The sequence below is a fragment of the Muntiacus reevesi genome, chromosome 13, assembly GCF_963930625.1.
Source record: "Muntiacus reevesi chromosome 13, mMunRee1.1, whole genome shotgun sequence".
NCBI classification, from domain to species: domain Eukaryota; kingdom Metazoa; phylum Chordata; class Mammalia; order Artiodactyla; family Cervidae; genus Muntiacus; species Muntiacus reevesi.
In genome coordinates, this window is record NC_089261.1 from 18,688,308 (window position 1) to 18,698,372 (window position 10,065).

The 10,065-nt window shown below is 40.9% G+C and overlaps 2 non-coding genes across 2 annotated transcripts; one reads left to right on the forward strand and one right to left on the reverse strand.

Annotated features, from left to right (window-relative positions):
• Positions 1-6,561: 6,561 nt before the first annotated feature.
• TRNAG-UCC (transfer RNA glycine (anticodon UCC)) lies at positions 6,562-6,634 on the reverse strand. The gene has a single exon. It is a non-coding gene; the product is annotated as a tRNA-Gly (tRNA).
• A 666-nt stretch (positions 6,635-7,300) lies between these two features.
• Positions 7,301-7,407, forward strand: LOC136146247 (U6 spliceosomal RNA). Its single transcript, XR_010658964.1, has one exon. It is a non-coding gene; the product is annotated as a U6 spliceosomal RNA (small nuclear RNA).
• Positions 7,408-10,065: the final 2,658 nt, after the last annotated feature.

A 10,065-nucleotide genomic window follows, 5' to 3' on the forward strand; every position in this document is an offset into this window, starting at 1 on the left:
CCTGTATTTTCAGGATACTCTCTGACTCACACATACATCCTTCCCTCTTCACTTGGAATATTTCTTCCTTCCCTTGCCCTATCCAATTCCCATCTGCCCTTCAAAGAGGCCCAACTCAAGCCTGATTCCTCTAGGAAATCTCTCTGAGTATCCCAATCTTGTCTAAAATTATTCACTGAACCCACTGATCAATCTTAACATTACTCAAAAGAGGAATAATCAGACATTGTGTGCCTGTGGATGTGATGCAGAAGCAGCATCCCTACAAAGTATCATTGCCCAACCAACCAACCTGAATCAAATCCAGCCTCGAGATTAACCACTTACATGCTCAGTCACTCAGTCATGTCTGACTCTTTGCAACCCCATAGACTGTAGCCTGCCAGGCCCCTCTGTCCCTGGGATTTTCCAAGCAAGAATACTAGAGCGGGTTGCCATTTCCTCTTCCAGGGGTCAGATTTTCCTGACCCAGAGATCAAACCTGCATCTCCTGTGTCTCCTTCATTGGCAGGCTGATTCTTTACCACTGCACCATATGGGAAGCCCTAGATATTAACCAACAACCAGTTTATAAAAAATACAGGAGCTAACATTAAATGATACATGGGATATAATGATCTAGAATGTAATATAATGACACATGGGATATAAAAATCTAGACTGTCAGAAAATAAAGAACCAATGACCTAGTGTTTTTAGCACATAAATGACATTTTGAAAAGGGGCAGAAATTTTGTAGATTTGTATCAGTTAACTGATAGATTTGTATCCGCCACAATAATGTTATGTAATAAACCACACTAAAACATAGTGGCTTAAAATAACAATGTACTATTTGTCATAGCTCTGTGGTCAGATGGGTGGTTCTTTTGGTCTGGCCTAGGCTCAGCTGATGTGGGCTGGGCTTGATCATGCATCGATGGTCAGCTGGCAGGTCAGCTGTGGACCAGCTGGTCAGGCATGGCCTCACTCAGGAAAGTACCCACCCCAACATGGTTACCCCGTAACAAGCTGCTTAAGTTTGTTCTCCTGGTTGAAATAGGAATCTAAGAGAATAAGTGGAATCATGTGAGACATCCCAAGGCCCAGACTTAGAAACCATCCAGCATCCCTTCTGTTGCATTCTTGACCAAAGCAAGACACATGATCAAACCCAGATTTCAAGATCAAGAAATAGACTCCACCACTCAATAGGAGAAGCTGCCAAGTCAGATTACTAAGGCAGTGAATGTGGAGAGAAGCCATTTACTATAATCAATCCACTTCAGGCTTAAAAAAGACATGTCAACCAAATGCAATGTGTGCCCTTGTTCAGATCCATATTTACAGAAACCAACTGCAAAAACCCATTTTTGTAGTCATTAGGGAAAAATTGAACGTAGGCTGAGTATTAAATGATAACATGGAATTGTTGGTTTTTAAAGTGCAATAATGATGTTGTGTGAATTTTTCAATGTCTTTTATTGTTAGAAGTACATACTAAAATATTTGTGGGTGAAATGATATAATTTGGGGGATTTATTTTAAAATATTCTATCATAAAAAGGAAGTAGGGAGAATAGATGTACAAGAACAGCAAAAAGTTTATAGCTGTTGAGGCTGGGTAATGCACACAAGGGGGATTATATGACTATTCTCATTAAATTTATGTACATGTGTTAGAAATTTTCCATAATAAGAAATGTTTTCACACTCTTCAGCTTTCTTTGCCTCATGTAGTTTTATAAGTGTGGTGATTATCCCTGGTGGTTCAAGAACATTAAAGAGAAAGTCTCAATTTGGTGTTTACCTGTCTTTAACACCTATCATTCATTAATCTCTCTACAACAAAATATAAGCAGGTTTTGGGCTCTAGAGCCCTTGGCAGGAACCGGATATAACAAGAATTTCATCATGGTTTAATTTCCATTGCATTTATTTTTTTACTATTACATTCTCTCTACCATGAGTGAGGTTGCTTTTCTATTTATGGATAGGGACACAAAGCTCTCTTTTTAAATAAGTTAAGGTCATAAAGAGTGAATTTTAAGTGATTAAATCTATAATGATGCAGATGATAAAAGATTATAACTAAAACTGTGAAGATGGGTGTCTTGTTAAATCTTAATCGGCTACCCTCTCTGGGCTTTCCTGGTGGCTCAGTGGTAAAAAAAAAAATCTGCCTGTCAATGCAGGAGAGTATGGGTTCGATTTCTGGGTCTGGAAGATCGCCTGGAGAAGGAAATGGCAACCCACTCCAATACTCTTGCCTGGGAAATCCCATGGATAGAAGAGCCTGGCGGGCTACAGTCTGTGGGGACTCAAGAATCAGATACAACTTAGCAGGTAAACAACAGCAACAACGCCCTCTAGCAATTTTAAACCTCACTGGCTTTACAAAATAAAGTTCTGTATCTGAAGTCACACCCCAATGCAGGGCAGTGGGGGCCTCTGCTTCAGGGAGTCATTCAGGGACCCCAGTTCCTTCCAGCTAATGGCTCTGAAACCCTTCAGGCCTTGAAGTCCACCATCGGACCTGCTGCACTCAGCTGGCAGATTGGAGAAACAAGAGCACGCCTGCAGTGTCACGCGGAAAGACGTGGGGGCCAGGCCTGAACATACACACTTCACTTCAGTCCACGTTCTGTTGGCTCGGATTTGTACCACGGTCCCACCGAGCTGCGTGAGAGGTTGGAGATGGTGCCGTAAGCGCCATGGGAAGAAGGAGGTCTGGTGAACATTGAGCATTACCTCTGCCACAGTGGCCCTCAAACAAATGAAATTTGAGAAAAGCTATTTTTTAAATGGAGCTCAAACTCCTCAGGGTGGCCCACACAGGTCTTTATGATCCTTCCCTGTATCAGTCAGGGTTCAATCAGAAAACCACTATGAAGAAAGGATTACAGGGATGAGACTGGGCGTAATGGTAGCAGCTGGTGGAGGAATCTATTCAATGATCTTGTCCCTTAGACAAGTTGTCAGGGAGGAGCCCTGGGTATGAATGAGAGCAAGGACAAGGTAGAACCTGGGAGGATGAACCTGGAGCCACAGGAACTCAGAGAACTGATTGGCACTGGTGTCTATAGTGCCTGGGGCCCTGAGTTGACCTTCAGGGCACGAAAACATGGCTAATTTCACATCCATCTTCCAAAACTCGCACAAATTTCTCTTGTGGCCGATGCTAACCCAGAATCATACAAGAAAGGTAATTTTGGAAAAGGAGTTCTAGCCCATCTGGACCCAGTATAAGCCACTTCATGGACCAGTGGGACACTTAGCCTTACCCGCCACCACTCCCCAGCTCATACCTTCCACTCCAGCCATGGTGACTACAGTTGACCCCTGAACAAAACAGGTTTGAACTACGAGGGTCCACTTACATGTGATTTTTCCAATAAATATGTACTACAATGACTATGTGACCCGAGGTTGGTTGAATATGCATATGCAAAACCAGAAATTCGGAGGGTTTGACTGTAAAGTTATAGGCAGATTTTTCAACTGTGTGTTGTAGATGTCCATGTCTAATGCCCAGCTGCTGTTCAAGGGTCAACTGTACTTGCCTTTTCTCAACTATTTTAGACATTTTCTCACTTTACCCTTGCTGTTTCCTCTCCCTGGAATGTTCTTTCCCATCATTGTCTAGTGCCCACCTCTTCCTGATCAGATCTTGAAGACTTAGGAAGAGGTGGGCCCATAAATACAGAAGGTTGTGCAAAAAGCCATGGGATCTTTCTCCATAAGCCTTGACATCTTCAGAAAAGCTGCTAAAATGCACTAAGGGCATTTCTTTCTTTTTTTTTTTTTTATTAGTTGGAGGCTAATTACTTCACAACATTTCAGTGGGTTTTGTCATACATTGACATGAATCAACCATGGAGTTACATGTATTCCCCATCCCGATCCCCCCTCCCACCTCCCTCTCCACCCGATTCCTCTGGGTCTTCCCAGGGCATTTCTTTTTAAAAACAGTGATGAGGCTAGGTTTCTTATCTGGGTTTGACTCAGGGTGGAAGCAAGAGCACTCACATAGGAACTTCCCTGGTGGTTCAGTAGCTAAGACTCCACATTCCCAACACAGGAGGCCCAGGTTTAATACCTGGTCAGGGAACTAAATCCCACATGCCACAATTAAGAGTTTGAGTTCACATGCCACAACTAAAAGAACCTGCTTGCTGCAACTAAGACCCAAATAAGTGGGGCCTCCCTCATAGCTCATTCGCTAAAGAAACTTCCTGCAATGCAGGAGACTCAGGTTCAATTCCTGGGTCGGGAAGGTCCCCTAGATGAGGAAATGGCAACCCAATCTAATATTCTTGCCTGGAGAACCCCATGGACGGAGGAGCCTGGCAGGCTACAGTCCATGGGGTCGCAAGAGTCAGACACAACTGAGTGACTTTCACTTTCACTTTCCAATAACAAGAAGTGGGGGGAAAACAAAAAAGAGAAGTTAATTAAAAATAAAAAAGCTCATATAGGCACAAGACCCTGAGACAGGGAGTAGCACAGGGAAAAGAGAAGCATTAGGAAATAAAATACAGGAACGGGCGGAAACTTTGGGGAGACTTGAGGTTGCCTTCGGGTCTATGAACTGTTTCACCAGATCTCCAAAGGGTAATGAACAACATACTATGCAGCTGTGGTAGACTGTATTATCCTTCTCAAGTCTTCACTCCCTCCCCCATATGACCTTGAAGGGCTTGAGAGTGAGGCAAGTATATTTCCCTGTCCTGTGGATGTTTTACTTGGACTTGACCATAGGATATTTTTTCCAGCCAACAGAAATGTGAACAGAAGTGATGTGCTAGTTCTGAGCCAAGCTGTTAGGAAACCTTACATGTATCTGCTCGCCCCCTTGTGCTTCAGCTATTCACCATGAAAGGAACATCCCTGAGCTATTGCGGAGCCAAAGAGGGCGAAAGACACATAGAAGAAGCATGTGGAATATGTTTGAACTCATCAGCAACCAGAGGCCAAGCCCCAGATGATTCCAGCAGAGCTACAGTTCACTCTAGACTAATAAACAAGAAAATAGATGTTTGTGGTTGGTTTTTAATAACTAAATTGAAACATGATTCACATACCATAAAATTCACCCATTTAAATAATACCATCCAATTTTTTTTGGCAGATTCACAGTCATGCAGCCATCACTATAATCAATTTTAGAACATTTTCATCACCACAAAAGAAAATTGCATGTTCAATACATTAGCAGTCTTTCCCCATTTCCCTGTTCACTGTTACACAGTGTTATTGTAGTGACAGCTGACATATATAAATATATATACACACACACACACACACACACACAAGATATTAGAAATGCATCCAATGTTATCAAGCTCATAATTTCACATTCTTCTTAATAGAAGTCCAGGATAAGAAAGGTTTGTGTGCACACATCTACACAGACTCCCCTATACACATTCACACAATCCTACACATGTGCTTAGACACACATCCACTTCTACAAATGTATCACACACCCACAGTCAGACATAGACTCACACTCATTTTTAGTGATACAAAGATTCATATATAGACTCATTCACACACACTCACAATTACATATTTGCAGACATACACACACAGCAATTTCCCAACCCCGGTCATTCAAATAACTCATCACATTTTTTCCATATCTACATATCACATATGCTTTTATTTCCTTATTTTTTTCCTTTGAATGACTCACATTTTTATTTAAATAAACTGATTTTTTTTAAAAAGTGCTATAAATAGAGGGTCCTCATCTTTCCCATTAGCTCTTGACCTTTCTTTCCACCAAACCCAAGCATACCTACTATAAGTGGAAGAGGGGGACTGGGTGTCACCACCTTCAGAAAGCCCCCTGACCACACAGCTGCATATACCTTGCACTTAGAAAGAACTCCTGCTTGCTTCAGTGCTCTACTCTCAGCATCTTGGAATTCTTAATAATGTATTAACTATAATTACAATGCATTTTCATTTTGCATTGGAACCCACAAAGTCTGTAGCCTCTTCTGCCCTTGACCACACAGAGTATCCCAGCTTCAGGGATATTCAGGGCTCCCTCCATTGGAGAAGCTGACCCAGGGCAGGTCACATGTCACACAGCCCGGACCTTGGAGTACAAACAAGTGGAAGTTTGAATCTTGGCCCTATTTACCAGCTAGGTAACCTTGGGTAGGTTACCTACCCTGACAGAGTGCCCAGGACAAGAGCACAAATGGAGGCCCACAGGCCATATGTCTAAAGTCTTCATGGTAAAAATCAAGCTCACAAATTTGTCAAATAAAACATGTTCTAACCTCTTATTTTAAAGAATATACCTTCATTAAAATAGTCAAAATATACGTGTAAAGCTATGTTTTTTATATGCCTGAAAATTGGCAAAATATCAAAGATGATGGAATTAAATTATGTTGTATTGATGTAACAGTGCTATCTAAATGAGTAACTTTTAAAAAGTATAATTAAGAAATGTCTATGTATTTATTCCATAAAATTTGTTTTTCTTGCCTTCATTTTAGCAAAATCACTCACACTGGTTTTTTTTCTTTTTTTGGCCATGCCACTTAGCATGTAGGATCTTAGTTCCCCAGCTGGGGATCAAACCCAGGCCCCTTGCAATGGAAGTGTAGAGTCTTAACCACTGGACCACCAGGGAAGTCCTTCACCCTGTTGTTATAATCAAGATTTGTGTGTAATTGTGTGCTATTGGCAGTAATGACCTAAAGGAATAAAAAATAAATTGAAGTTATAGATCAAAGGACACAAAACTTGAATACATTTTCATAAAAAGTGCAAATTAAAATTTTTTAAATTAGCAAATTAAAATACTTCTGTGGGAGAAGGCGAGGGTGGGATGTTTTGAGAGAACAGCATCAAAACATGCATATTATCTAGGGTGAAACAGATCACCAGTCCAGCCCGGATGCATGAGACAAGTGCTCGGGTCTGGTGCACTGGGAAGACCCAGAGGAACCGGGTGGAGAGGGAGGTGGGAGGGGGGATCGTGATGGGGAATACCTGTAAATCCAAGGCTGATTCCTGTCAATGTATGACAAAAACCACTACAATACTGTAAAGTAATTAGCCTCCAACTAATAAAAATAAGTAGAAAAAAATAAATAAATATTTTCTGAAGTTATTTTTCTAGAATATTTTATGTTTTTTCTTTTAAAATTAAACAATTTATTTAATTATCTTTTAAAATCAAAAGGCAAAATACAAATGACAAAATTAAAGTAACATTTTAAGATGAACTGTTTCAATAAAGCTAGGGATGTTAATTTTTAAATTTAATTTAATTCCAATAAATATTAAAAAATAAGTGCTTGCTTTGGCAGCACATACACTAAAATTGGAATGATACAGAGAAGATTAGCATGGCACCTGCACAAGGATGACACACAAATTCACGAAGCATTCCATACTTTTGTAAAGTAATTAGCCTCCAATTAAAATTAATTAATTAATTAATTTTTAAAAATGGGAAGGAAATCTGAAAAAGAGGGGATATATGTATACGTATAGCTGATTCACTTTGCTGCAGCAGAAACTAACACAACACTGTAAAGCAATTAAACACCAACAAAAATGAATTAAAAAAAGAAGCAGCAAAGAATAAAACTGCTAACAATTCTAGAGTTCAAATGTCTGATAGTTAATGTAAAGAAACATAAGACACTTCACGCATTTTACATCTATATCTATGTATATTCAAGTTTAAGAGTGATGTGAATCTTTAATATTTCAAAATGATCCTCCGTGCTATGTTAGTTACATACTACTGTACACCAAATTACCATAAGTTGAGCAGTTTAAAACAAGACAGATTTACTATCTCACAATTTCTATGGTCAAGAGTCCAGACTCAGGGACTTCCCTGGCAGACCAATGGTTGAGACTTCGAGATCCCAGTGCAGGGGGCACAGGTTGATGCCTGGTCAGGGAAGTAAAATCTCACACACACAAAAAAAGAATCCAGGTTCAGTTCACCTCTTATTAAACTGCAGTAAAGATGTCAGTCAGGGCTGGGGTCTCAGCTGAGATTCAGATGGGGAAGAAACTACTTCCAAATTCATGTGGTGGTTCAGGACTCAATTCTTTATGGGCTGCCAGACTGAGAAGAGAATCTCAGCTCCTTCCTGGATATTGGCTGGAGACCATCCTCAGTCTCTTGCCGTGTGAGTCTCTCCATATAGTGGCTTACTTCATGAAAGCCAGCAAGGAGGAGTCAACAGGGAGAGTCTGCAAGCAAGACAGTAGTTACATCTCATGCAAGGTAATCACAGATGTGAAATCCTATCAGCCTGACTGTATTCTATTGGTTAAAAGCAAGTCACAGATCCTGCCTACTCAAGAGGGGAGAAGATGATACAGGAGTGTGAATGCCAGAAGGTAAGAATTAGGTGGGGCTGGGGGGGGGTGGCCACGGGGGCTGGCATTTTAGACTCTGTACCCCCACAATGGCCATGCACCTTGCTTGCAAAGATTGCACTAATGTGTGAGTACATTCAGAACCACAAACTGGAATGCAAGGAGAAGCCTGAGAGTTTCTTACATATTTATGCTATCAAAGAGGAAAGATTTAGCAAGATAATATAGTATGTTGAGTTGGCAAAAAAGTTCATTTGGATTTTTCCCCTAAGATATTCTGGAGGGACTTCCTTTGTGGTCCACTGCTTAAGACTTCACCTTCCAATGCAAGGGGTGCTGTTTTGATCCCTGGCTTGGGGATCCCTCATGCCTCACAGCCGCTCCCGCCCCCAAAGAAGCAGAAGCAGTACTGTAACAAAGTCAATACTTTAAAAAAAAAAAAAAGAAAAGATGTTCTGGAAAAATCTGTGGGAACATTTTGGCCAGCCCAATATTTGCTCTTATCGGAATGCTTCCAATTTTCAAATTATCCCTCCACTAGAACCAGAACTAGAATGTTCATCTCCAATGTTGACAGCAGCACTACCCATGAACCTTTATTGCATTCAGACACAATTGTTATTTTAAAGTCTAAGAAATGGGGAGATGTTCTGAATGATGTTAATCAGGAAAGAACATGTTGAGGACTACAGGTTGCTCTGTGACAGCCCCGGATACCAAGTGACAGACATCTCCATGTGTTTTTAATAAATTCTTTCTTTCTTTGTGCATTGCTATTTGTTGTTGTTCAATCGCTAAATAGTGTCCAACTCTTTGTGACTGCATGGATGTAGCACACCAGCCTCCTCTGTTCTCCACTTATCTCCAAGGGTTTGCTCAAATTCATGTCCAAGCATTCTTTGCCCATGCTTATGATATGTGAGGAGGCTTGAGTACCCTAACATGGCAGCTGAGTCCCTCAAAAAGAATAATCCATGAAAGAGAGCAAGAGCGCAAGGTAGAAGCTATGATCTAGTTTTAGAATTCACACACTGTCATTTTTGCAATAATCTTCTAGTTACACGGCTTATTCCTAGTCAATGTGGGAGAGATCTATCTATACAAGGGTATCGGTGGTAGGCAGAATTCTAAAATTACCCCCAAGACTCCTACTTCCAGGTGTATGTGCCCAGTAGAATCTTCCCTCCCTTGGGTATGAGTGAGATTTGTGAATATAATGGGCTGTCACTCTCATGGTTATGTGATGCTATCTGGCAGAAGAGATTTTGCAGATGTAGTTAAGGCCCCTAATCGGTTGACTCTGAGTTAATCAAAAGGGAAAATATCCTGAGTGGCCCGAACTAATCAGGTAAGCCCTTAAAAGAGATCAGGAAGATTTAAAGCAAAGAAGAAAATGAAAAAGAAAAAGATTTCTCTTGCTGGCTTTGAAGAAGTAAATAACTATGTACGAATTGCCTATGGAGAAGGCCATTTAGCAAAGCGTCGAGAACAGCCTCTAGGAGCTAATAGTGTTGCCCAGTCAACAGCTAGCAAGAACATGAGCACCTCCATTAGACAACCAGAGGGAAGTAAATTCTGCCGGTGACCTATGAACTCAGAAGAGGACTCTGAGCCTGAGATGAGATCACAACCCCATTGACACCCGATTTCAGCTTTGGGAAGCCCTGAAAAGAGATCTTCTGACCTAGAGAAACTGTAAGAATAAACAGGTGCTGT